Source organism: Ranitomeya variabilis, chromosome 6 (genome assembly GCF_051348905.1).
Source record: "Ranitomeya variabilis isolate aRanVar5 chromosome 6, aRanVar5.hap1, whole genome shotgun sequence".
Lineage (NCBI taxonomy): Eukaryota > Metazoa > Chordata > Amphibia > Anura > Dendrobatidae > Ranitomeya > Ranitomeya variabilis.
In genome coordinates, this window is record NC_135237.1 from 312,548,595 (window position 1) to 312,576,268 (window position 27,674).

The 27,674-nt window shown below is 41.0% G+C and overlaps 1 protein-coding gene across 4 annotated transcripts in view; it reads left to right on the plus strand.

Annotated features, from left to right (window-relative positions):
- The window catches only part of LOC143782357 (cadherin-6-like), a 428,058-nt gene that overhangs the window by 27,638 nt on the left and 372,746 nt on the right, over nucleotides 1–27,674 (plus strand). The window contains exon 2 of one of the 4 annotated variants that reach the window (XM_077269722.1): nucleotides 18,601–18,648. The exons of the other annotated variants lie outside the window; for them this stretch is intronic. The gene's annotated coding sequence lies outside the window, so the exon portion shown is untranslated. The remainder of the gene's footprint in view (nucleotides 1–18,600; nucleotides 18,649–27,674) is intronic. 4 annotated transcript variants of the gene reach the window in all.

Sequence of the window (27,674 nt, forward strand, 5' to 3'; positions counted from 1 at the left end):
TTTAAAGGAACTTCACCAATTTGCTATGGTGATTACTAGGTCTCCCTTTTCCTATTAATGATAAAAAGTCGCTGTCAGATGAACAGAGTACCAGCAAGTCCTCCCAACCCCATCTGATTGATGAGTAATAAGCTACTGCCAGGAACCTCGGAGGGTCTGGCCAGCATTCTTCTAATGTGTGTGGTCACCTGAACTGTGTGATGTATTAGATGGTCTTCTTTGTGGTACAGACCCTTGATTTCTCTTTATTTATGTTACCTTTGCTTTTGCTTATTGTTCTAAATGGTTGACCTGGGTGATTTTTCATTTTTACAGCTAAACGCATATTCAAATTTTGTGTTTATTTTTTTGTAGAAACAAGTGTTGAATTATTTCATGTTATGATTGATATATTCCATAAATTATTTTTTATTGTTTCCCAGCCTCAATCTTGGCTTCAGTAAGCTGTACAGGGCCAAAATGTAAAGTCAGTTTGCAAATGTAACTTCATAAATATAGAGACCGGTTGCCATGGAGAACAAGAATTAACAACATTGCTGCCTGCCATTTACGCCATTTCCCCTCTTCCAAGTCAGTTACTTACTTTACCAAGTAAAGAAATCAGCGCCAAGTAATCAAATGAGAGCTCGCCTCTGCAAGAGAGCTGTATGCAATCATTGCTTGTCGTGATATAGTAGACACTATTGAATAATGGATGCATGCATTGCTTACTCAACCTAGTTAGTATTGTTGCTCTAAAAGTTGTTTGCCATGTTCTGTAAGTCACTTTTTTTTCTCTTTCCTACCACTACTCTTCTTAGGCCGGCGTCACACTGGCGTATTGCATCCGATGCGAGATCATCGGATGCGATATGCTAATGACACTCGGATCCTGCTCGCAGACATTTAAGGTACCGTTACACTAAGCGACTTACCAACGATCACGACCAGCAAAGGTGTATGTATAAAGGTACCCCAAAGGTGTATGTGTAAGGCCGGCCTCACACTAGCGAGTTTTACGGACGTATGAGCGCATAAACTACGTCCGTAAAATTCGCCTTACACACGGCCCAATGATTCCCTATGTCCCAGCTCCTATCTGCCATAGTTTACTGATCCGTATTATACGGTCTTGTACGGCCGTAGAAAATCGCAGCATGCTGCGTTTGTCACCGTATTGCGCAAAAAAAATCGCCAATGAAAGTCTATGGGGGCGAGAAAAATACGGATTACACACGGACCAGCAGTGTGACTTGCGAGAAATACGCAGCGGTGTTAATGAAAAGCCGGTAATTCAATTCTTTTTTTTTGCATATTCCACACTACTAATGTTAGTAGTGTGTATGTGCAAAATTTGGGCACTGTAGCTGCTAAAATAAAGGTTTAAATGGCGGAAAAAATTGGCGTGGGCTACCGCGCAATTTTCTCCGCCAGAGTGGTAAAGCCAGTGACTGAGGGCAGATATTAATAGCCAGGAGAGGGTCCATGGTTATTGGCCCCCCCTGGCTACAAACATCTGCCCCCAGCCACCCCAGAAAAGGCACATCTGGAAGATGCGCCTATTCTGGCACTTGGCCACTCTCTTCCCACTCCCGTGTAGCGGTGGGATATGGGGTAATGAAGGGTTAATGTCACCTTGCTATTGTAAGGTGACATTAAGCCAGATTAATAATGGAGAGGCGTCAATTATGTCACCTATCCATTATTAATCCAATTGTATGAAAGGGTTACAAAAACACATTATTAAAAAGTCTTTTAATGAAATAAACACACAGGTTGTTTTAATATTTTATTGCTCTCTCAATCCACCTGAAGACCCTCGCTTGGCAAAATAATAAACCAACAATATACATACCTTCTGTTGATCTGTCACGTCCCACGAAGTAAATCCATCTGAAGGGGTTAAATCATTTTACAGGCAGGAGCTGTGCTAAAGCACTCACTCGTGCCTGTAAACCCCGGGTGCTGAAAGGAAAGCTGGGTGATCTGTACTTACATTGAGTCGCGGTGAGGCGCCCTCTGCTGGATGAACTCATATGAACTCGAGCGTGGGAACTTTTCCAAGGCTCCAGTTCATGAGTTCAAATTTTGCACATACACACTACTAACATTAGTAGTGTGGAATATGCAAAAAAAAAGGGGATATGAGATGGTTTACTGTATGTAAACCATGTCTCATATCCTGTCGGGTTTGGGAAGGAGAAATGAGAAGCCGGCAATTGAATTACCGGCTTTTCACATATATCGCGCTGAATTAAATATAAATACAGAATATATATATATGTGTCTCAATGATATATATATATATATATATATATATATATATATATATATATATATACATACAGTATATATATACTGTATATATGTTTTAACGAACATTTGAGCACATAAATCCATTAGATGTCGGTTTTGCAAGCCTGCGAGAAAATATCGCAGTACGGATGCCATACGGATTACATACGGAGGATGCCATGCGCAAAATACGCTGACACACCCTGCCTACGGATGACATACGGACCACTATTTTGGGGACTTTTCTGCGTATTACGGCCGTAAAAAATGGACCGTATTTACATACGCTGAGTGTGAGGCCGGCCTAAAGTTACCCCAAAGGTGTATGTATAAATGCACCCCAAAGGTGGGCCCTCAGAAGAAGTCCTTTTAGTTGCTGTATACCTCCGGTGACCCTTATCCACAATGCTGTATACACAGATGTGACAGTTTTATAACTGAAATTATAGTATTTGTTTGCAAATAATATCCGCAATCTGATGAAATGAAAAAGTCAGCTTTTATTTCCGCTGAATGAATGTGCAGCATTGCATAAAGATTGGAGTGATTTCCCCATTGGCAGTTGGGGCAGGCTGTTGGGTTATTGTAGCTTGATGATATGTATTATGGGTCTGTGTTCTCAAACTAGGAAAATCTTTACACAGTGCAGGCTTTATGTTTATATCCCGAACTGGCTGAGTCTTTCATGAGCCGATTCTCCCGTTTCCTCTCACTTCTGTGTTGCTGTCTGGTTGAATTCCTTATCTTAAAGTTTTCAGCAGCTGCAGTATTTGCAAAACAGCTTGGAAATTTTGGCTACTACAAACATAACGAAAAAAAAAAAAAAAAAAGTGGCAAAGCAAGCTCATAACCATCTGATGTCTTGTCCCAGCAGATCTACCTTGTGAATTACTTGGAGGCCCTGCCAATAACTGAGCACTAAGCTTCAAGGCGATTCTAAAGCAAGTTAAATTGACTTGACATGCTGTTAACAATTAGATATTACAGATGATATTTGAAGAGAGAAAAGTTTTTTTTTCCTATTTTAAGTGAATGGAAACATGATTGATTAACTAAGAAACAATGAATCAAGAAACATTACATAGCAATAATATCATTGCTTAGTTCTCCTTATAGGTTATAGTTTGGCATAACTCAAATGAGGACAATATTTCCTGATATATGTTGTATTCTTGGGTGAGGAAGACATTCAATTGTCTCAGTGCTACATTTTCCCTGGAACTGCACTCGAATTAAAGTGGTTGACTGGTCCAAATCAATAAGTCTGCAGTCACTCTGTGTGACTGCAGTCTTATGAATCCCCCCCAGCACATGCACTGTGCGCTGTGGGGATTTGCCGGTTCCAACGTGGTACCGGAGGGTATATATGAGTTGTACCTACTCCCCGCCAGTGGGTGCGGTCTCTCCATACACTTATATGGAGCGAGGTCATGCCTTCTAGTCAGACTTGCCCACTGGCCAGGGTGCTGCCTCAGCTCAATACAAGCAAGGCCGGGCCCACTGGCCGGGTGTATGTATAACTCATACATACAACTTCTGGTTGGAAACCTGTGAATCGTAACTCACAGTGCGTGCTACGGGATTCATACGGTAAGTCCGCAGTCACACAGAGTCACTGCAAACTTATCAATTTGGACCGCACAACCCCTTTAACTACTTTTGAGAAATTAGTGTTAAAAAAATTTGTGTTACAGCAACATATTAAATATATATCCTTACTCTAGATAGATTATTCACCCAAAACAATCTCAACTGCTCTACTATTGCATGTGTAAGGGCTGTCCCACACGTCCAGATAATTCCGGTACCGGAATAAATCGGTACCGGAGTTATCCGTGTCCGTGTGCCTGGGAACTCACGTAGGCCAATAGTGCGGCACACGTGTGCCGCCCGTATGGCGAGTGGGTACCACACGGAGCGTGTGGTACCCACGCGTGTGGTACCCTGCATCGTGCTGAAGCCGTGATTCATATGTTCCCTGCAGCAGCGTTTGCTGCAGAGAAAATATGAATAACAGTGTTTAAAATAAAGATCTATGTGTCCGCCGCCCTCCCACCCCCTGTGCGCCCCCCCCCGCTGTTCTGAAAATACTTACCCGCCTCCCTCGCTGCTTCCTGGTCTGGCCGCGGCTTCTAGTGTATGCGGTCACGTGGGGCCGATCATTTACAGTCATGAATGTGTGGCTCCACCTCCCATAGGGGCGGAGCCGACTATTCATAATTGTAAATGAGCGGCCCCACGTGACCGCATACAGTAGGAGGCGCGGGGCAGAGAGGAAGGAGTGACAGCCAACGTGGGAGCGGGTGAGTATGTTCTGAACAGCGGGGGGGCGCACAGGGGGTGGGAGGGCGGCGGACACATAGATCTTTATTTTAAACACTATTATTCATATTTTCTCTGCAGCAAACGCTGCTACAGGGAACATATGAATCGCGGCTTCAGCACCATGTGGGGGGGACAGCGCTTACTGTAGCGCTGTCTCCTGCACGCACACGGACCCCAGACGGAGAACGTCCGTGTGAGGTCCGTGTTTTACACGGACCCATTGACTCTATTGTGTAACACTGACATGTCTCCGTGTTTGGCACACGGAGACACGGTCCTCAAAAAATCAATGACATCTGAACAGATGCATTGATTTTAATGGGTCTACGTGTGTCAGTGTCTCCGGTACGTGAGGAAACTGTCACCTCACGTACCGGAGCCACTGACGTGTGAAACCGGCCTAAAGCTGTACTGAAAGGCAGGATGTGGTTTAAGACTAAATATCTGAATCCTGCATCTTCAGTTAGATTTCAACAGGCGTCAAGAGACCTCAGGACTCTTCAGCAGACGTTCCCATCTGTCAACTAATTCCAGCAGTAGAGTAGGGTCCATTGGTAAATGTTTGGCTATATCAGGTGGCCACATTAAAAATGGACTGTGATGTTGAATCATGCTTTAATGTGTATGCTATTTAATTTATTTGCTTGATATTCAGACATGATATTGCAGCTGCTATAGTTCAGGGTAGAGCTGAGCTTAATGCAGCCGATGCTGTGAAATGTGTCTTAAGTCAATATGCACAGCAGCGCTCATAAAAAGCTTAGAAAACATCCATCATTCTTAATTCAAAGATTTGTAGGAAAAAATATATATACATTGTCACCCCAGGCATTAATGACACATCAGAGCACACACCTTAATTCCTGTGTTAGACATCTGCAACAATGGGAAATGAAAGACGTAAGCTTAACCACATGAATGAAAGTTTGTACATGAACTTCTAAATGAGAAGAATCTTATTTGTCAGGATTTAGTGTGAGGTTATGATTCTGAAGAAAGCTTAGGGGTTTGCACGTGTGTTTCCTAATATCAATATTATTATAGCTCGTAAAGCAGTAACAGATTCACGCGATAACAGGTATTATATCACTTCAGTGTATACACAACTCCGGCATCCTGTACATTATGCAGTATGGCTTGATGGACAGGAGCATCCAGGGAAAAGCTTTATAAATCAATGTTCAGTGAAGCTACAAATAGGTCCATCCCGGGAAGATTTCAAGGAGGCCATTCCCAGTACGGTTGTCCTTTCTTTCATCCAGAAGTATTGAACATACAGTGTGTATTTTCGCAAACATTACATACCTCCAAGGTAACAGAAAATATTGGGAAAGGTTCCACTTGTGGCTTTATTTGTCCCAATGATTTATATTTATGTTTTTAAAATTTCCAACTGACTTGGGTGATTTATGTTTCCATGTCCATTTATGTGGACTTGTCATATAAATATCTTAATCCAACATCATTTCATTTTTGTGAGTACTCTGCTGGATGTGAAATATTAAAAGGCAAGGTAATCTCATCAAGCAGTTGGCTGAACCAGAACATGTACAGTGGCCACAATCTTTGACTATTTTATTAAAGGCTGGTCTGAAGGTAAGCAATCCATATTTCATAGAATTTTAAAGTTCTAAGAAGCTCAGACATTTTCCCAAAGCCCAAGCACCCGCCAGGTTAATCAAAATGTACATACCATGCTTTCTATAATATGACTGGTTTGTTGATAGCAGCCTTTCTGAAGCATAGCGCTTGTTTAGGGTCAGATCACTTTCTGCTCTGGCCTAGCTACCTCGTCCACTGCGCTCCTTCGCACATGATCTTGATGAATCGGGGCCAATATGTTTTGTTGTGAGTCGCTGGCCACCAGGCTTAGGGCACTCTAGGTATAGTTAGTATCCAGATGACCTACCATGTATTTTTGTATTGGCTTTGCCATGTATGACAATAATAAAGCTGGTTTTAACCCACTGTGATGTAGTGAAAGCTCTTTGTGTGCCAATAATCTAACCCAGAAGATGGTAATCCCATGAGCTTATTTGCCCTTGACATGTCACTATATAGATATGATAATTCTCTACATTTAAAATGAAATATGTATTCTTTCTGTGCAAATGAGATAAAAAAAATCAGGCCTGGTGTAGTGGAATGGAATGTGTGTCTTATATTACATATTCTAATGTGAGGCTCCTTTTTAATTCTCTCTTTTACTTAGAGATCTAGTCTGATTTTTAGAGGTTTGCATAATATTATTAAGTTATAGAGATGAAAAATGTCTCCCCTCACATCTGCCATCTCTAGCTGGGTAATAATATCTATTTTACCTGACTTAAGGTTTCAGATTGCACCAAACTAGCAAAATATGAACATTAAGAATGTCTAAACAAGAAAAAAAAAAAGGACAGTACTAAAATGGAAACCGCAACTGATTTTTTAATTATTTCTTATTAAAGTACTATTTTAAGTGAAAACAGATTCAATAGAAAAATGAAGCTTTTTTTAGTGGAAACTTACATGGCAACCTCTTTCATTTCTGGGCTTCAGAGAGCAGCAGTAGATATCCATAAAGCCCATAGGATTTCCCCCCCCCAGTGGTGGGAATGGAGAGGTTTCCACTCATACACTTCTTTAGTGAATTACAGAAAATGCCGTTATTGTAATAATCCTTAAAATGAGTTTGTCAGTAAGACCACCCCCCGAGAGCACATATATGGGCATGCACGTCTTCGAAATGTAAATCCATCCATACTTTCACATCTTTTATCTGTTGCTGCATGTTTGTTTAATTAGTATTTCATTTGTTGCAAATGTGACAGAGCACTTAAAGAGCCCATGAATTTTCGCATTGTTTCCCCACCTAGCACCAGACTCTTTAGCTTGATTGACATACTTATTGTCCGTGTTATGTCAGGTGCCAAGAAAAGGAAATCATTCAGTGAGCTATCAATCAAGTTAAAGAGGCTGGTGCTGGGTTGGGAAACAAGCATGGTAGTCAGTGGCTTGTTAAGTGCTGTCATTCTCAGAGCACTGAATGCCTCTTTTGCATACTTATTTATGTATTTATTTTACTCACTTATTTAGTGCCATTAATTTCACAGCACCTTACAGACATCATCATCACTGTCCCCATTGGGGCTCACAGTCTGCATTCCCCATCAGTATGACTTTGGAGGGTGGGAGGAACTGGAGAACCTAGAGGAAACCTACACAAACACGGGGAGAACATACAAACTCCTTGCAGATGTTGTCCTTGGTGGGATTTGAACCCAGGACCCCAGCGCTGCAAGGCTGCAGTGCTAACCACTGAGCCACTATGCTGCCCATATGGATATGAATTTAACCATTAATTACTCAGAAATGCAGTAAGAAATAGAAGATGTAAAGGTGTTGATGGAGTTACTTTTCAAAGACATTCATGATCAATTTATGCAGCTTAGGGGATTGATTTTACTGACAGATTCCCTTTAATATTAAGGTGTCTTTTTCATTGATACGGGCAATGCTTTTTAGCACCGTTCCTTCAGAGGAGAAGCTACAGAAATTAGTCCCTGTACCCCATAATCTTCAGCAAGCATTACTTTCGACAGTGCCTGCTTGCTTGTGTGTCTTGATCCTGAATCGGCCATTTATGCTCCCCATCCCTTATTCCTCCTTTTACTTACAGCAATCTTAAATGTTTGTGTGCTGCGGATTTCACTAAAACACAGCTGCAGAATTTTCTTTATGCAACCTGTCCATTGAGTCTCATGTTGTAAGGATGTCTGTGTGTTAGTAAACTACACCATCATAAACCATCGATCTCGGCCTAGGGATCGGATTATGAACAACACTTTTATTGCTCGCATAGTGAACAGCACTTTTTAAAAAAAATCATTCATAAAAACTGTAGAAAATCATGTATGTATTTGTGACATTCCTGCGATACATCATTGTGATCAGTTGGAAATGATTATGCTCCTAAAGATCTACAGATTATTGGCATAACCAATATTTACTATATAATTGTCTAAGGGTCACTTCCGTCTTTCTTTCTGTCCTTCTGTCTGTCCTCAACTTCCGTCACGGTTATTAATTCGTTGATTGGTCTTGTCAGCTGCCTGTCATGGCTGCCGCGACCAATCAGCGACGGCCACAGTCCGATTAGTCCCTCCCTACTCCCCTGCAGTCAGTGCCCGTTCCATACTCCCCGCAATCACCGCTCACACAGGGTTAATGCCAGCGGTAACGGACCGCGTTATGCCGCGGGTAACTCACTCCGTTACCGCCGCTATTAACCCTGTGTGACCAAGTTTTTACTATTGACGCTGCCTATACTCACCTTCCGCCGCCTTTCCCGGTCCTCGAGACCCTCCGGTAACCGCTCCGTGCAAGCGGCAGGTTCCGGTAGCAAGGATCGTGTGGGAGAAGGACCTGCCATGACGTCACGGTCATGTGACCGCGACGTCATTACAGGCCCTGCGCGAGAAGGACCTGCCATGACGTCACGGTCATGTGACCGTGACGTCATCACACCCTGGGACCGGAAGCTGCCGCCTGTACCGCGCAGGTGACAGAACTACAAGTATGGTGAGTATGTTAGAACTACAAGGGGCCCTCAGATCGGAAGGTGAGTATGTTTATTTTTTATTTTTTAACCTGTGACATACGTGGCTGGGCAATATACCACATGGCTGGGCAATATACTACATGGCTCTGTGCTGTATACTTTGTCACTGGGCAATATACTACTTGGCTGGGCAATATACTACGTCGCTGTGCAATATACTACGTGGCTGGGCAATATACTACGTGGCTGGACAATATACTACGTGGCTGGGCAATATACTACATGGCTGGGCAATATACTATTTCACTGGGCAATATACTACGTGACTGGGCAATATACTACGTGGCTGGGCAATATACTACGTGGCTGGGCAATATACTTCGTCACTGGGCAATATACTACGTCACTGGGCAGTATACTACGTGGCTGGGCAATATACGTGGCTGGGCAATATACTACGTGGCTGGGCAATATACTACGTCGCTGTGCAATATACTACGTGGCTGGGCAATATACTACGTGGCTGAACAATATACTACGTGGCTGGGCAATATACTACATGGCTGGGCAATATACTATTTCACTGGGCAATATACTACGTGACTGGGCAATATACTACGTGGCTGGGCAATATACTACGTGGCTGGGCAATATACTTCGTCACTGGGCAATATACTACGTCACTGGGCAGTATACTACGTGGCTGGGCAATATACGTGGCTGGGCAATATACTACGTGGCTGGGCAATATACTACATGGCTGGGCAATATACTACATGGCTGGGCAATATACTACTGGACATGCATACCTAGAATACCCGATACGTTAGATTCGGGCCACCATCTATTCATATATATTGACGGAATTATCCCCCCGGCGAGCATTATTGATGAATTCAAGGATTTGATATGTGTCTGGTGATAACAGAACAGAACTGATGGCATGGGGTCGCAGTCTTATCTGATTTTATTTAAGTCGGTAGCACATTTAACAAAGATGTATAATATGATGACTGCGTTCCCTAAAATATACCTGTCAGACAGGGATGCAACAGTTCTTGTGAAGAAGGATTGGGTATTTTTAGTGTCATTTCTCCACAGGTGCGTAAATTATTCATTCCATTTCACCGTGTCAGTAAGATTAAGTTTCCCCAGCAAGGGAAGGAGGAAACAAAAACTACAGAGCACGTTCCTTATAATCACACGTTCCTAAATATAGCTGCGGATATTGATGCAAGTATTATGAATATGGGATGTTTAAAACACATTATTCATGGCTCTGAAAGGGTCATCTAAGATAAATCAGGAGCATATCTCACCCACAAGCACCTTCCTTAATCTCCGGATAAGATACGTCCACTAGATTGTTTTTTATTTTCTCAACTGCTTGCATGTGCTTGGCGTGATGTCTATCTTCTTTACAAATGCAAATGAAGTTTTAAAGATCTAAACGATGACGTTCGGCTAATCCCTGTTAATGCTCAGTAAAATCTAATCACACACTTTCCCCTAGTTTATTTTGAGGAAAGTATCTGTGATGACAGCTTTCACATATGTAAAGAGCCGCTCAAGCAGAAACCACCAGGAATTCCACCCAAACAAATGTTACTTCTTGGCTGAAGGCCATGCTTGAAGATCTCCAGAAGGTCCTTTGAAATCAGAGCAATGGAACATATCTATATATTGTAGACAAGCACCCAACAAAAGAAAAAAATGAAAGTTTAAACTTTAATGAATACAATCAGGGAAAAGAACCCATGCCCCACATGCTGCTTCCCGAGAGGATTCTTACTCCTGTGATTAAGATCACTGCCATGGGAGCCCAATTCCATCATATCCCCTTCTGCATAATGTCACATTAGAGGAAGGCTGCAGATCTCAATGTCTGCATTTAAAACAGATATAATCCAGCACATAGTACCTGAAAGGAGATGTCTATTGTCTTAAGAAATGGCCTGAGTAGTGAGGTGTGGACTGAAATGCTCAGTAGCAGGCTTTGATATTATGGGTCAGAATATATATAAAGAAATAAGCCATGATGTCGAACACATCAAAAAGACATATTTTTTTTTAGTGTCTCTTCAAGGCTTTCCAGGCACTGATGAAGTACAGGGTTTCCTTTGATTATAAATTCAGTATCACTGATGCACATCATCATCAAAGTGCTGTCCTTTGCTTAAATATTCCCTAAACTCTTTTCTCTTCTTTTCACCCATTTTTTTTCTGAAAATGCTGATCTATCTTTCTCCACACCTCATCTTTTGCATTAATAATAATCTTTATAATTTAGAAGGTATTCAAAAATTGAACATATTTCAAAGTGCTTGCTCAATTGCCCGAGGCTACACAAATCTTGATTGGGCTACCAAACTTTCCAGCTCAGGATCCCAACTGTCTCAGCGCTTTAGGCAGCATTTTTATTAAACTTAGTATTAAACAATACTGCCTAGAGACTGATTAACAATTTATGCCTTCTTTAAGAAAGGATTAACGGTACTCTATCATTTTGATATTTAAATCTTTATTTAAATTTCCTTCTGAATGTCGCTTATAAACCTATAAATTGTAATTTAATGAATTAACTAAGGCAGACACTTTGCATTTTCATCATTGCCATATAAGGTAGATTTTTCTTATATATACACTTTCACTAATTTTACTGGCCTCTCTGACTCTAATTCTATGTTTAGTTAATGGCATTATTTTGCAGTCATTTTGTAATCATTCTTGAATTATATGATATATTCTCAAGGAGAGGTTCAGTTGTTTAATTAAAGCACCACTCCAGTGCTTTTTTTTATTGCACCGCTCGAGGAGTGCTTTAAATGAAAGCCCCCTGCCCCCTGTCTGATACTCACCTGCTGCAGCCTTCATTGTTTTTCAGCGTCTCTCTCTGTGATCTCCTGCGAAAAATGACCTGCCGACTAGCTCCTTTGTTTCATGGAACTGCGTGGAGGTCACTTTTCAATTCAAGTCTATGAGAGCCTTCTTTTGCTTTCAAAATATTTTATTAAATTTTAAACTTTAACCGGGAAGGATAAATCAGGAAGGGGAGGAGGGGAGGGGGAGGAGTATGGAGGTAGGGAAAAACAAAACCCCTAACAATGGGGTATATTGATGATCATACAGTAATATTGTATAGAACAAATATGATAACAAGAACTATATACAGATTCTTTCAAGCATGTTAATAAACGTCTTGGAATGAAACCAAGAATGGAAATTAGAACCATATAAAACAGGAATCAAGATAATCTCTTAGTGAATGATAAATGGAGCTTGAACTTGTCTAACATTACAAGTAATCGGGGTAGGAAATATTTTGTCCCATCTGGACCATTTTTCCATGAATTTTGAACACTGGTTATTTGCTATTGAAAAATGGAACTCATGAGATCTGTGCTGAGAGACTCTTAGTATGATATCTTTTAATGATGGTAATTGTTGACTCTTCCAATGAAAAGCAATATAGTTTTTCACCACTAGACATATATGAATTATAGTTAATTTTAAGTTATGATCGAGCTGATCAAGTCCAATAGACAGCAGAGCATTTTGAGGTTGTAAAGTGAAGGGAGCGTTGGTAAGTTTACTGATGACTTCTCTAGAAAGTTTTTTCCAGAGAGGATTTACCATTGGGCAGCTCCAGAATACGTGCATCATGTCTCCTTTTTGACCGCATCCTCTCCAACATTGAGAGGAGTTTATTGATCTTATGTGTGCTAACCTGTTTGGGGTGTAGTACCACCGCGAGATCACCTTAAAATGGGTTTCTTGGAGAGACATGGAAAGAGTTGATTGATAGGAAGTGGCGAAAGCCTCCTCCCAATCCTCAATTTCGTATGTGTCCTTTAAGTCTTGTTCCCACTTAATCATTGGGGGGCTTTTGGATAAATTAAAGTCTGAATTGAAATTATTATAAATAAATTTATGGCTCCAAAATATACGGTGACCGATGTTATTAAGTAATTTGATTGAAGATTCTGAGAATTTTGGTTTGTCTCCCAAGAAAGACCCTATGTTCTTTTTAAGAATCATGAACTCCATAAAGGAGGATGTGTGTATGCCAAATTTGCTTTTTAGGGTTTGAAAATTTACAAATGTCTGGTCCGAATATATATCTCCTATTTTTTTAATTTTTGAATCTGCCCATATCTTGGGGAGGGTTTGATTGGTTATAGAATATACCAAGGAGATGGGAATGTCTTTTAGGATATCTGAATGTTTTAGGCCTTTTTTCTGGTAAGATAGTTTATTCCAAGCTTTGGCCACCGCCTGAAAAAGGGGGTGTGATACAGAGTTTGGAGAGCCTTCTTTTGGCTCTCATAGACTTGCATTGAGATCCAGTCAGAAGCTGCACTCACAAGATGGCATCGTGGGACCGTAGCAACACCGAAAAGTGGTCTAGATGTCGGAGGGTGAGTATATGACTGAGGAAAAGGGGCTTACGCTAAAAGCTTTAATAGTGGTCCATTTAGCCCCTTTTTTCTGGAGGTTTCGTTTCAAGTGAACAAACCTGTCTATGATAGAATGTAGGCATGTTTATAGAATTTTACGATCTCCATATTTGTCAGTCTAAAGGGGGCCTTAACAACGAATTTCAGCAGGACCTACCGACCTTGAAAATGTCAAGGAGGGAACAATCAGTTTGCTTGTAAGGTCCTATACCTTTATTCTTTCTGGATATAAACTTAGGGTCCTCCTCACATTCGGCAAGTCAGGAGAGACACTGTAGCTATTAGCCAAAGCATGTCATTTGGTTAACAGCTGTTTTAGTATGGGAACCATAAGGTCAAGTTCACATGACCGTACTTCTGGTCTGAGTGATGTTCGTGAAAAAACAGACAGCACTCAGACCAGTGTTATTCAAAGGGTCTGTGCAGATCAGTGTGAACTTAGCCTTACTCAGCAGTGGATATTAGGTTGAATAACAGGCTAGGTTACGTTGGTCACAGCAGGTGCCTAGGTTGGTCTGTACGTGCCCATTGGATCGCTCAGCGCTGATTGCCATGCTGGAAGAATGGTGTCTAGAAATAATTTTTGGAGATATGCCAGGCTGTAGGGGTGCATGAAGCAGATCGCTAGGATCGTAATCAGGAAGCAGATAAGGTGGTGGCAGCAGCTTAATATCAGGAAACCTGTTGACAAACTTCCTTTTATGTTTTCGTTTTCTTATTCCAAGAGTCATAACTTTACACATTGTTCTGTTGACTGACAGTTTAGTGTTTGTGGGACAAGTTATATTTTTGAATGACACCATTCCACTCCCCTTTCACAAACCACAGCTGTTTTTCGCAGACCGGAACCATTTATACACTCTTTCCTCATCCATAAAATAAAAGTAACCAGATTTAACCCTTTCACGATCAGTCAGTTTTCTGCTTATGAGCTTTCATCTTTTTTTACTCCTCTTCTTCTAAGTGCCATTTTTTTATTTTTCCATCAATATAAGAGGGCTTGTTTTTTAAGGGAAGGATTGTATTTTAGAATTAAACATTTACTTAAACATATAATGGATTGAAAAATGTGAACTAGAAAGGACAAAATGCAGTGAAATGGATATATTTTTTTGGGGTGGTTTTTTTTATTATTATTATTATCATTATTATTATTATTTTATTTTTCATCTCTCTTAAAATATTTTGAAATTTTATATTCGAAAAATAGTTTGTGGATTATGTTGGCACTTTGTGAGACTCGTGACTTTTTTATGGTGCAGTTGATCAGACAGCTTGTTTTTTTTTTTTCTGTGCTGAGGTGTAGATTTTAATGGTATATTCTTTGGGGTATATATATGACATTTTGATTGCTTTTTATTGGGTATTTTTGGGGAGATGTGGCAATGAAAAAAAGCCATTCTGCTATTTAGATTCTTTCTTTATGATGTTTACTGTAGAGGTTAACCAATTTTATATTTTGACAGTGGATTTTTTTCTGTATACAGTAGTACTATATACCTGTTTTAATTTTAAAACATTACACTTAATTTTTAGGTAACTTGAACCTATGATTGTGTACTCACTTGTTCTGTATAATACAATACTTCAGTATTTCAGTATCTACTATATAATTGTCTAAGGCGCACTTCCGTCTGTCTGTCTGTCTTTCTGTCTGTCTGTCTCGGAAATCTCACATCGCAGCATCAATAGTAAAAAGATCTAATGTTAAAAATAATAAACAAAATAAAAAGTCATTATATACTCACCTTCCGTTGCCGTTCCCGCTCCTCGTGATGCTCCGGTCCAAGCATTGCGGTCTCGCGAGATGATAACGTAGCGGTCTCGGAGTGTCGCGAGGAGCATTGGTAAACGCCTGGGCTGGATCCAGGGGCCGACAGAAGGTGAGTATATAACTATTTTTTATTTTAATTCTTTTTTTTTAACAGGGATATGGTGCCCACATTGCTATATACTACGTGGGCTGTGTTAGATACTACGTGGGCTGTGTTATGTACCACGTCTCTGTGCTATATACTACATGGGCTGTGCTATATACTACATGGGCTGTGCTATATACTACATGGGCTGTGCTATATACTACATCGCTGTGCTATATACTACATGGGCTGTGTTATATACGGCGTGAGCTGTGTTATATACTGCGTCTGTGCTATACACTACTTGGGCTGTGTTATATACTGCGTGGCCTGTGTTATATACTGCGTGGGCTGTGTTATATAATGAGTGGGCTTTGTTATATACTACGTCTCTGTGCTATATACTACGTGGCTGTGGTATATATTACGTGGCTGGGCAATATACTACATCGCTGTGCTCTATTCTACGTGGCCTGTGTTATAAACTGCATGGGCTGTGTTATATACTACGTCTCTGTGCTATATACTTATGTGGCTGTGCTATATACTATGTGGCTGTGCAATAGATTACGTGGCTGTGCAATATATTATGTGGCTGGGCAATATACTTACGTGTCTGTGCTATACACTACGGGGGCTGTGCTATATACTACGTGTCTGGGCAATATACTATGTGGGCTGTGTTATATACTACGTGGGCTGTGTTATATACTACGTGGGCTGTGTTATATACTATGTGGACTGTGTTATACTACGTGGGCTGTGTTATATACTACGTGGGCTGTGTTATATACTTCTTGGGCTGTGTTATATACTATGTGGGCTGTGTTATATGCTACTTGGCTGTGCTATATTTCTCTGCTGTATCTGTGCATCATGAATCGTATGTGTTAAAGAGGGGGGCCCACTGAGACTTTCGCCCGGGGCCCTCAAAAACCTGGAGCCGGCCCTAGCTTCACTTATTGTTCGCGGCCGAGCGTGACCAATCAGTGACAGGTGCAGTCCGGCCGCGAATAGGTGCAGAATTTGAACCACGCTTCGCTAATTGGTTGCACCCGTCCAGCCGAATCCTGTGTATAAATTGCATTATTCTGAAAACTTCATAAATAAACTACATACATATTCTAGAATACCCGATGCGTTAGAATTGGGCCACCATCTAGTACAGGATAATCATGGTGTCCTATGAAACCCAGCTCTGACTGGGCTTCTCAGGAGTTCCAAGATGGCAGTAACCAGGGCCTACAGCAGGGACCGAATATCGAGGCAACCCATAAGCACCCTGCAATTACATCTTGGAGGAGCCTGAACTGACATAAATGCCCTGCCAGTGATTGAGAGGCATTTAGGCTATGTGCACACGTAGGGAATGCGGTGCAGAATTTTCTGCACTAAATCTGCATCTCCTGGCAGAATCCGCAGGTGCGTTTTTTGTGCGTTTTTTATGCAGTTTTTGTGCAGATTTTACCACTGCAGATTTCTATTAATGGAGGGGTGCGGAAACGCTGCAGAAACGCACAAAAGAAGTGACATGCACTTCTTTGAAATCTGCAGTGTTTCTGTGCAGATTTTTCTGCTCCATGTGCACAGCTTTTTTTTTTCACATTGATTTACATTGTACTGTAAGGCTAAGTGCACACGTTGCAGAATTGCCGCGTAAATTTCCGTGGCAATTCTGCAGCTTCTGCCACGGGAATATCGCATGCAGAATTGGCATGCATATTCCCGCAGAAAACTAGCGTTTTGCAAGCATAATTAGCTTGCAGAATGCTAGCGTTTTCCAAGCGATCTGTAGCATCGCTTGGAAAACTGATTGACAGGTTGGTCACACTTGCCAAACATAGTGTTTGACAAGTGTGACCAACTTTTTACTATTGATACTGCCTATGCAGCATCAATAGTAAAAGATAGAATGTTAAAAATAATAAAAAATAATAAAAAAATGGTTATACTCACCTTCCTCAAACAGCCGATCTCCTCAGCGGCTACCGTTCCTATAGATGGTGTGTGTGCAGGACCTTCGATGACGTCACGGTCACGTGACCGCGACGTCATCGCAGGTCCTTCACACACACCATCTATAGGAACGGAAGCGGCCACGTGCAGCGCTGAGAGGCAGGAAGGCTCCGGGGCCATCAGAGGGTGAGTATATCAAGATTTTTATTTTAATTCTTTTTTTTTTTACAATTATATAGTGTCCAGTCCGTGGGTACCAACCGCACATGATCTGCTTACTTCCCGCATGGTGTGCACAGCCCCCTGCGGGAAGTAAGCAGATCAATGCATTCCTAGGTGTGCGGAATCCCCGCGATTCCGCAAATTTAATGAACATGCTGCGTTTTTTTCTGGAATGCGATTCCGCTCAGGAAAAAAATGCAGCATGTGCACAAAAAATGCGGATTGCATTCTATTAAATAGGATGCTTAATATGAGCGGTTTTTTTTTCGCTGTTTTATAGCGTTTTTATAGCGAAAAACCGCGAAAAAACCGCGAAAAATCTGCTACGTGTGCACATAGCCTAAATCACAGTGCAGTTCTGCAGTGTTTCTGCAGCAGAAAAATCTGCTGCAGTTCTGCACCAATTCTGCACTACATCTGCATCGTGTGTACATACCCTAAGTGTTAAGTAGCTGCTGTTGGAAACAGATCCTGGCTGTACCTCACATTTTACCATGTTCCACACACCCTTTCCGCCTCCCTGACGGACATATACACCCTGGAGCATGAATGAGTTAACTTTCAGTGAACTCCGTAAATGCAAAATTAAAGAAAAAAAAAGAAATCTAAACGTATTAGACATTGTAGACATAAAATTGTTCCCCATGTAACATTGTTCTTATTATCATTTAATTATGAGCTATTTTTCAGAAATGCTGCACTATCTACCATTTTCTATTCACCTAACTAAGATAGGACAGAGTGAAAAAGGATTAACATTAGTTACAAACTATTGCAGGTGAAAAGACAGAGATAAGGAGGTCTCACGTACAGAAACGCAACAATAAGTTAGCTGCCTTTTTAATGTTAACCATTATCTTTCCATTGGGAACAGTGTCCGATTATCTAAAGAATTGTAATATTAGGAGATGAGGCAATTAAATGTACTGAAATCTTAAGCCAGTTTTTAATTATGTTTCTACAGCAAGAAAGTGACTTGGCAGTTTCCACTTTTTTTCTCTATGGCAAAATGGTAAGATACGATACCGCACAAAGAAATATCTATTTCCATACAAGTAAATGGATAATCACTGAACCATTATTAGTGTCATTTTTAAGAAATACAATTTACGAAATCTGTGATTTACCTGCATTTTATGCACCAATAATTATCTGACATTGCAAGCATATTAGAGAGCCACTGATATATACGTTAATATTGCATGTCAGGTGAGTGTGGCATTTCCAAGCATTTGAGGTAACAAATGCCATCCGTTGTTAATTAGCTGATGTGGTTCGAACCGTCTATCACAATGAAAATGTCTGTATATCATAATTACTAACTGTCATCACAAGGGTTTAATCTACACACATACATGATGGGAAAAAAGCAGTTCTGTGTATGAAAGAAGAAAACCAATATCAGTGATGCAAGCCTGCATAATTAGATACAATGGACTGTAACAAATGTGTTGTGGGAATAGAATACCCCTGGGAGATAATGACAAAACTGAAAGTCTCAGTCGCTGCTTTGATACAGTCATTACATGATAATCTATGGTATTCTAGAATATTCTAAAAAGCAGATTCAGCACAAGTTAATAATAGACCTTGCAAAATGGGTGGCAAATGTTGAAGGTTGTCACTTTTTTATGTTGCATCAAAGGCTCATTTTGTAAACTGGCAAAAAATACACTGACAATACCCCCACCTTATAAAAAAAATAAAACCCACCAATTAGAAATACCAGTCAAATCACCATCCTGATAATATGTACGGTAGATCACTCTCATGCTGCCAAAACAGCACAACAGCACAGAAATATCTAAGGCTACGTTCACATTTGCGTTGTGCGCCGCAGCATCGGCGCCGCAACGCACAACGCAAACAAAAACGCAGCAAAACGCATGCACAACGCTGCGTTTTGCGCCGCATGCGTCCTTTTTTTGATTGATTTTGGACGCAGCAAAAATGCAACTTGCTGCGTCCTCTGCGCCCGGACGTGGGCGCCGCAGGGACGCATGCGGCGCAAAACGCAAGTGCGACGCATGTCCATGCGCCCCCATGTTAAATATAGGGGCGCATGACGCATGCGGCGACGCTGCGGCGCCCGACGCTGCGGCGCAGACCGCAAATGTGAACGTAGACTCATCTGGACGCTGCGTTTTTGACGCTGTGGCTCAACGCTGCGTCAAAAACGCAGCGTTTCCTGAACGTGGACACATACTAAGCATGAACTCCACAAGACCACTACAAGTGTTCTGTGGTATCTTGCACCAACAGGTTTTTGGTAGATCTTTTATGGCCTGTAAGTTGTGAAGGGAGTCCTCCATGGATCAGTCTTGTTTTTCAGCACATCAGATTGAGATTTGGGAATTTTGGAGGACAAGCTAAGGCTACTTTCACACATCAGTTTTTTGCCGACAGGCTAAATCCGGCTAATTTTTAAATAATCGGATCCAGCAAAAGTTGACGCCGGATCCGTTTTTTTTCTCATAGACTTGTATTAGCGCTGGATTGCGACGGATAGCCTCACGTTTCATCCGTTTTTTTTGCCGGATTTGTAGAAAATCTGTTTGACGGCGGCTGGAGAAAACAGACATAGGAATGTTTTTTCTGTCCGTCGAAAAAGCGGACAGCGACGTATCTGTTGAAAAACGGGTGAAACGTGAGGTCAAATCATATAATCCGGCAACAGATTTTTTTTTTTTTACACAAATCATGCATTTTCCATTCTGGAATGTTCTCTCTCTCTCTTTCCTCCCCAGAATCCAAAATAGCCGGCAGATCCACAAACTTGGATCTGGCGAAAAAACTGCTCCATCGCATCAGTTTTTCACAATTTACGACGAATCCGTTTTTTTTTTAATTCGCCAGATTTAGCCTGACGGCAAAAACCTGATGTGGGAAAGTAGGCTAACACCCTGAACTCTTTATCATGTTCCTCTATCCATTCTTGAACAATTGATGCTGTGTGTCACATTCATATGAACACAAGGACCCAAACAATTGCAATCTCATCCCCCAAGTGACACACATCGTATAGAAAAATGTAATTCTCTTGCAACCATATTCCACACCTTTCCAACATGCTGTCTCATGCCGTAATCCATGTCTGCGATAAGTGGTTTTAACCTGGACGATGCCAATGTGCGACCATCCAGACTGAAAACTACGGGTGAATGAATTGCTGCGAGCGCTTCTACATTACTAATCCGTGGTCTTGAGATCTGCTGACAAAGGGACATCAACCCCCAAAATATTAACCCCACTTGCCACTGCCACAGGGAAAGTGGGAAGAGCTGGGCAAAGTGCCAGAATTGGCATATCTAATAGATGTACAAGTTCTGGGACAGCTACAAGTGGCTATTTTTATCTTGGGGGACCAATGTCCATGGCCCCTAACCAGCCTGAGAATACCAGCCATCAGCAGTCTGCTTTACCTTGACTGTTTGCAAAAATGGGGGGACCCCACACCGTATTTTTTAATTATTTAACCCCTTTACCCCCAAGGGTGGTTTGCACGTTAATGACCAGGCCAATTTTTACAATTCTGGCCACTGTCCCTTTATGAGGTTATAACTCTGGAACGCTTCAACGGATCCTGGAGATTTTGACAATGTTTTCTCGAGACATATTGTACTTCATAAAAGTGATACAATTTCTTTGATATTACCTGCGTTTATTTGTGAAAAAAACAGAAATTTGGCAAAAATTTTGAAAATTTCGCAATTTTCCAACTTTGAATTTTTATGCAATTAAATCACAGAGATATGTCACACAAAATACTTAATAAGTAATATTTCCCACATGTCTACTTTACATCAGCACAATTTTGGAACCAAAATTTTTTTTTGTTAGGGAGTTATAAGGGTTAAAAGTTGACCAGCAATTTCTCATTTTTACAACACCATTTTTTTTTAGGGACCACATCTCATTTGAAGTCATTTTGAGGGGTCTATATGATAGAAAATAACCAATTCTACCATTCTAAAAACTGCACCCCTCAAGGTGATCAAAACCTCATTCAAGAAGTTTATTAACCCTTCAGGTGTTTCACAGGAATTTTTGGAATGTTTAAATAAAAATGAACATTTAACTTTTTTTCACAAAAAATTTAATTCAGCTCTAATTTGTTTTATTTTACCAAGGATAACAGGAGAAAATGGACACCGAAAGTTGTTGTACAATTTGTCCTGAGTACGCCGATACCCCATATGTGGGGGTAAACCACTGTTTGGGCGCATAGCAGAGCTCGGAAGCGAAGGAGCGCCATTTGACTTTTCAATGCAAAATTGACTGGAATTGAGATGGGACGCCATGTTGCGTTTGGAGAGCCCCTGATGTGCCTAAACATTGAAACTCCCCACAAGTGACACCATTTTGGAAAGTAGACCCCCTAAGGAACTTATCTAGATGTGTTGTGAGAACTTTGAACCCCCAAGTGTTTCACTACAGTTTATAACACAGAGCCGTGAAAATAAAGAATCCTTTTTTTTTTCCACAAAAATTATTTTTTAGCCCCCAGTTTTGTATTTTCCCAAGGGTAGCAGGAGAAATTGGACCCCAAAAGTTGTTGTCCAATGTGTCCTGAGTACGCCGATACCCCATATGTTGGGGTAAACCCCTGTGTGGGCGCACGGGAGAGCGCAGAAGGGAAGGAGCATTGATTTACTTTTTCAACGCAGAATTGGCTGGAATTGAGATCGGATGCCATGTCGCGTTTGTAGAGCCCCTGATGTGCCTAAACAGTGGAAACCCCCCAATTATAACTGAAACCCTAATCCAAACATATCCCTAACCCTAATCCCAACAGTAACCCTAACCACACCCCTAACCCTAATCCCAACCCTATTCCCAACTGTAAATGTAATCCAAACCCTAACTTTAGCCCCAACCCTAACCCTAACTTTAGCCCCAACCCTAACTGTAGCCTTAACCCTAGCCCCAACCCTTGCCCTAACCCTAGCCCTAACCCTAGCCCCAACTCTAACCCTTGCCCTAACCCTAACCCTAGCCCTAATGGGAAAATGGAAATAAATACATTTTTGTAATTTTTTAATTTTTCGCTAACTAAGGGGGTGATGAAGGGGGGTTTGATTTACTTTTATTGCGGGTTTTTTAGCGGATTTTTATGATTGGCAGCCAACACACACTGAAAGAGGCTTTTTATTGCAAAAAATATTTTTTTTGTTTTACCACATTTTGAGAGCTATAATTTTTCAATATTTTGGTCCACAGAGTCATGTGAGGTCTTGTTTTTTGCGGGACGAGTTGACGTTTTTATTGGTAACATTTTCGGGCACATGACATTTTTTGATCGCTTTTTATTCCGATTTTTGTGAGGCAGAATGACCAAAAAGCAGCTATTCATGAATTTCTTTTGGGGGAGGCGTTTATACCGTTCCGCGTTTGGTAAAATGGATAAAGCAGTTTTATTCTTCGGGACAGTACGATTACAGCGATATCTCATTTATATCTTTTTTTATGTTTTGGTGCTTTTATACGATAAAAACTATTTTATAGAATTAATAATTATTTTTGCATCGCTTTATTCTAAGGACTATAACTTTTATTTTTTCTTTGATGACGATGTATGGCGGCTCGTTTTTTGCGGGACAAGATGACGTTTTCAGCGGTACCATGGTTATTTATATCCGTCTTTTTGATCGCGTGTTATTCTACTTTTTGTTTGGCGGTATGATAATAAAGCGTTGTTGTGGGACAGTTCGGGTCGTTACGGACGCGGCGATACTAAATATGTGTACTTTTATTGATTTTTTTTTTCTTATTTAGATAAAGAAATGTATTTATAGGAACAATATATTTTTTTTGTAAAATTTCTTTGGGGAATTTTTTAAAATATTTTTTACACATGTGAATATTTATTTTTTTAAACTATAACATTGCCCCAGGGGGGGGGGCATCATGTTATAGTGTAAGATCGCCGATCTGACACTTTGCTGTGCACTGTGTCAGATCGGCGATCTGAGGTGCACAGATTCAGGCTTCCCGGCGCCTGCTATGAGCAGGCGCTGTGAAGCCACCTCCCTGCAGGACCCGGATGCCGCGGCCATCTTGGATCCGGGCCTGCTGCAGGGAGGAGGAGGTAAGAGACCCTCGCAGCAATGCGATCACATCGCGTTGCTCCAGGGGTCTCAGGGAAGCACGCAGGGAGCCCCCTCCCTGCGCGATGCTTTCCTATACCGCCGGAACACTGCGATCATGTTTGATCGCAGTGTGCTGGGGGTTGATGTGCCGGGGGCGGTCCGTGACTGCTCCTGGCACATAGTGCCGGATGTCAGCTGCGATAGTCAGCTGACACCCGGCCGCGATAGGCCGCGCTCCCCCCGTGAGCGCGGCTGATCGTGCTGGACGTACTATTCCGTCCTTGGGAAGTAAGGCCCACCCCACATGGACGGAATAGTACGTCCATTGGCAGAAAGGGGTTAAAAAAGGCACTTTTTCACTTTAGATTTTAAATAATTAAATAAAAGTAATTTTTTTAGCACCTCAATTTTGCTATATCTAGTACTTATTATTGGGTTACCCGCTATTCCCTGGCTACAAACATCAATAAACAGCTCTGGCAAAAATTAAGAGACCACCACATCAAAACAGTGTCATGGGCAGCCCAATGTCCAGACCTGAACCCCATTGAAAACCTCTGGAATGTAATCAAGAGGATGATGGATAGTCACAAGCCATCAAACAAAGAAAAACTGCTTACATTTTTGCGCCAGAAGCAGCGTGAAAGACTTGTGGAAAGCATGCCGAGATGCATGAAAGCTGTGATTAAAAATCATGGTTATTCCACAAAATATTGATTTCTGAACTCTTCCCGAGTTAAAACATTAGTATTGTTGTTTTTAAATGTTTATGAACTTGTTTTCTTTGCATTATTTGAGGTTTGAATGCACTGGGTTTTTTTTATTTTGACCATTTTGCTTTGTGAGAAAAAAAATACAAAATGTATTGCTTGGAAATTCGGAGACATGTTGTCAGAAGTTTATAGAATAAAAGAACAATTTACATTTTACTCAAAAATATACCTATAAAGAGAAAAATCAGACAAACTGAACATTTTGTAGTGGTCTCTTAATTTTTGCCAGCGCTGTATCTACCATACCACAAAAGATTTAAAAAAAAAAAAAATGATTAGTGGAAACATGCAGCCAATTCGGCTTCCAGCATGACATCACAAGGTTAGCAACAGATGGCGAGTCACGCCTTTACACTTGAGAAAAAAATCCTGCTCATATACAAAAAAATTGTGAGTCATTAAGAAATGTGTAACATGTAAATATACAAACACAAATGAAGTGTAGTTCCTGTATTTAGACAAACGAAATCTCAGTCTCAAAGACCACTTCATATGGTATACATGTATATAACAAAACAACGTTACAGCTGAGCCACGTGTATTCAGGACACCAGGACAAGTGGGACAATTGCTCTAATACATCCTGGGAGCCCTTGAGAAAACCCGATGTTCTTTGTACAAGCAGTTGTAATAAAGAGCCAAGCCACTCCCCCAAATGTTCCGTGACTGAATCAATAGCAGAGACTATGGGTCTCATTGGGGGAGGGTTGATAGCTTTATGTACCTTTGCGAGACCATGTAGCAGAGGCAGAGTTGGATGCTCCACAATCAAATACTGTAGTCCCTTTTGTTTCTCAGTTATAACCTCCTAAGTGAAACCCTCATTGATTATAAAATGGGTTTCTCTGGTATATACAGATAAAGGATCAGATGTCAGCCTTCTTTACGTCATTTCATCTAACAGCTTATCTGACATTTGTTAGTTATACACATTTAAATCCATCACCACCACCAGACCCTCCTTGTCAGACATTTTGATGATGTCATTTTTTCACGAGCAGCAATCTCACGAGGGGAAAAATCAGAGCGTGGTAATAATCTTACTGCTGATCAGAGCAGCTGGTGTTTAGGTCACGCAGATAACAGCATGGGAAACACCCAAACTTTGGGGTGCCAAATCCAAACAGTAACACGGACTTCCTGGAGAAGTCCGTGCCCGAATAGTAGGTGTTCGGTACGCACCCAAAACTTTACTGTTCAAGTTTGCCCAACTCTACAGACCACAACACTCCCACTGATCCCTATGACATGGCTCTGAAGGACCCCATCTGCGTGGTGGTAAGCATATGCGCTGTCATTGATTCTAAAAGGAAGTGCCACAGACCACCAAGTGCTGCGTTGTATGCACCGTTTTCATTGAGAAAGAATGGAGTAGAGGTACGCATGCTCAACCTTTGCTCCTTCATATGGGGCTTTTCAGAGCCTGTTTCTTCGGATCAGTGGGGGTTAGTTAATTCCTTATTCAATGGATGAGGCAAAACTTACCTCTACAAACCCTTTAAAAGCATCAGCCAATCTAAACTGATGGAGCTGTAGTGTAAAGCATGGAGGAAGGGTAGCAGAGACCCAAGCCACTGATCAGACACATTTCAGAGATACATTTCAGATTTCCAATAAAAAATACTGTTAAGCTATAATCATTGATCGTATCTCCGTCAGTCCACACTGAAATAAATCAGATACTCCCCACCTATTGGTTTTAAATTACAACTTCTCTTCTGCTTGACAATCCATTAGATATATTGCCTGATAGTGCTATCTCTGAACGCTTTTACAACTGTGTCTAAGCGCATTTTACTGAAGTCTTGTCTGATATGATGTGATGATATTTGACAATTGGTTATAAAAGTATACAACTGGAAAAATACACAGCATATTTACTCGATTTCTGAGTGTATGCTTTCTGGAAACCTTAGTTGTCATTAGTTTATGTAAACTGTAAAGAATACAACATTGAATTGTGCCAGACTCTATTAAAACCTGGAGTTTATTTTTTCCTCATGGCATCCTTAGGAATTTATTTAAATTACCTAAAAAAGTGAAGCCAGCTGTAAAATTGATGGAGCAATGCTTCCTTGGCACCCATGTGTAGTGTAAACCAGCTTTTCAGATGGTTCCATGCCAACCTCAGTGCTTAATGTATGACAGACTGTACAATATGAGGACAACAAGATACTTTTAGTAAATGGCAGATAGGCATCCTATTTACCGAAGACCGCTTGCACTCACCTTCCAGTGATTTCTCATGTACTGATTTCTCTAGAGTAGTAGTAAAGGTGTAGGTTGATTTTATATGTAGCAATAATAATGCTGATATTAATGGAGTATTCTCACCAAAAAATGTTGTGCCATGCTGATAAAATTTGCTATAGTTATGTGATGTGTGGGAAGGGGTCCCCCAAAGACTAGAATAGTTTGGCATATCACTGATTTGGAGTATTAAGGGACTTTTTTTTTCCTGTATAGTGGTCGTGCGTACTTGGTGTGTGAATATGGGGTGATACACTGTGAAGTAACGGCACTGCCGCGCTACCGCTGCTGACATGTTGCCCTATGCATGATGGGGATGCGGCAGCTGCGCTTTATTACACTTTTGGAGACAGCAATACACAGGATCCCTTGTGGTTAAAATAATATATTCTGTATTTGGACTGTCTTAAATTTGGAGTCAACGTTACTCTGCAAAACCATTCACATGGCTTAAAAGGGTTCATATTACAGTATTTACGATATTCTCACAATGGTAAAGTTCTATAGACTAACTTACTAGTGCAGAAGTGGATTAAACTAGAATAGTGATGGTTAATAAATAATACAAAGATAAACATTCAAAGGACTTTAATATGTACAGCGAATCTGGCAACGTAATGTGCTGTACTGAATATGCAGCCCCATGTAAGCTTCAGTTTATATCTGTGCAAAATGGACCCTTCCCTGTAAAATGTTGCCCTCCATTTAGCATTCTATTTGCAGTCTGTCCTGCCCCCATACTTTACACTGTTACTCTACCTTGCTGCTGAACAAGAGTAGAATTAAATGTACTTCATAACAAGGAGAGAATTATAAACTACGAGGAGCTAAACAGAAAAAAAAGATTATTGGGAGACTGCCGCAGATACAGTGAGGCATATGAGCCTGGAGATCAGATTTCATCCACCACTGCCTTCCACGTCTCC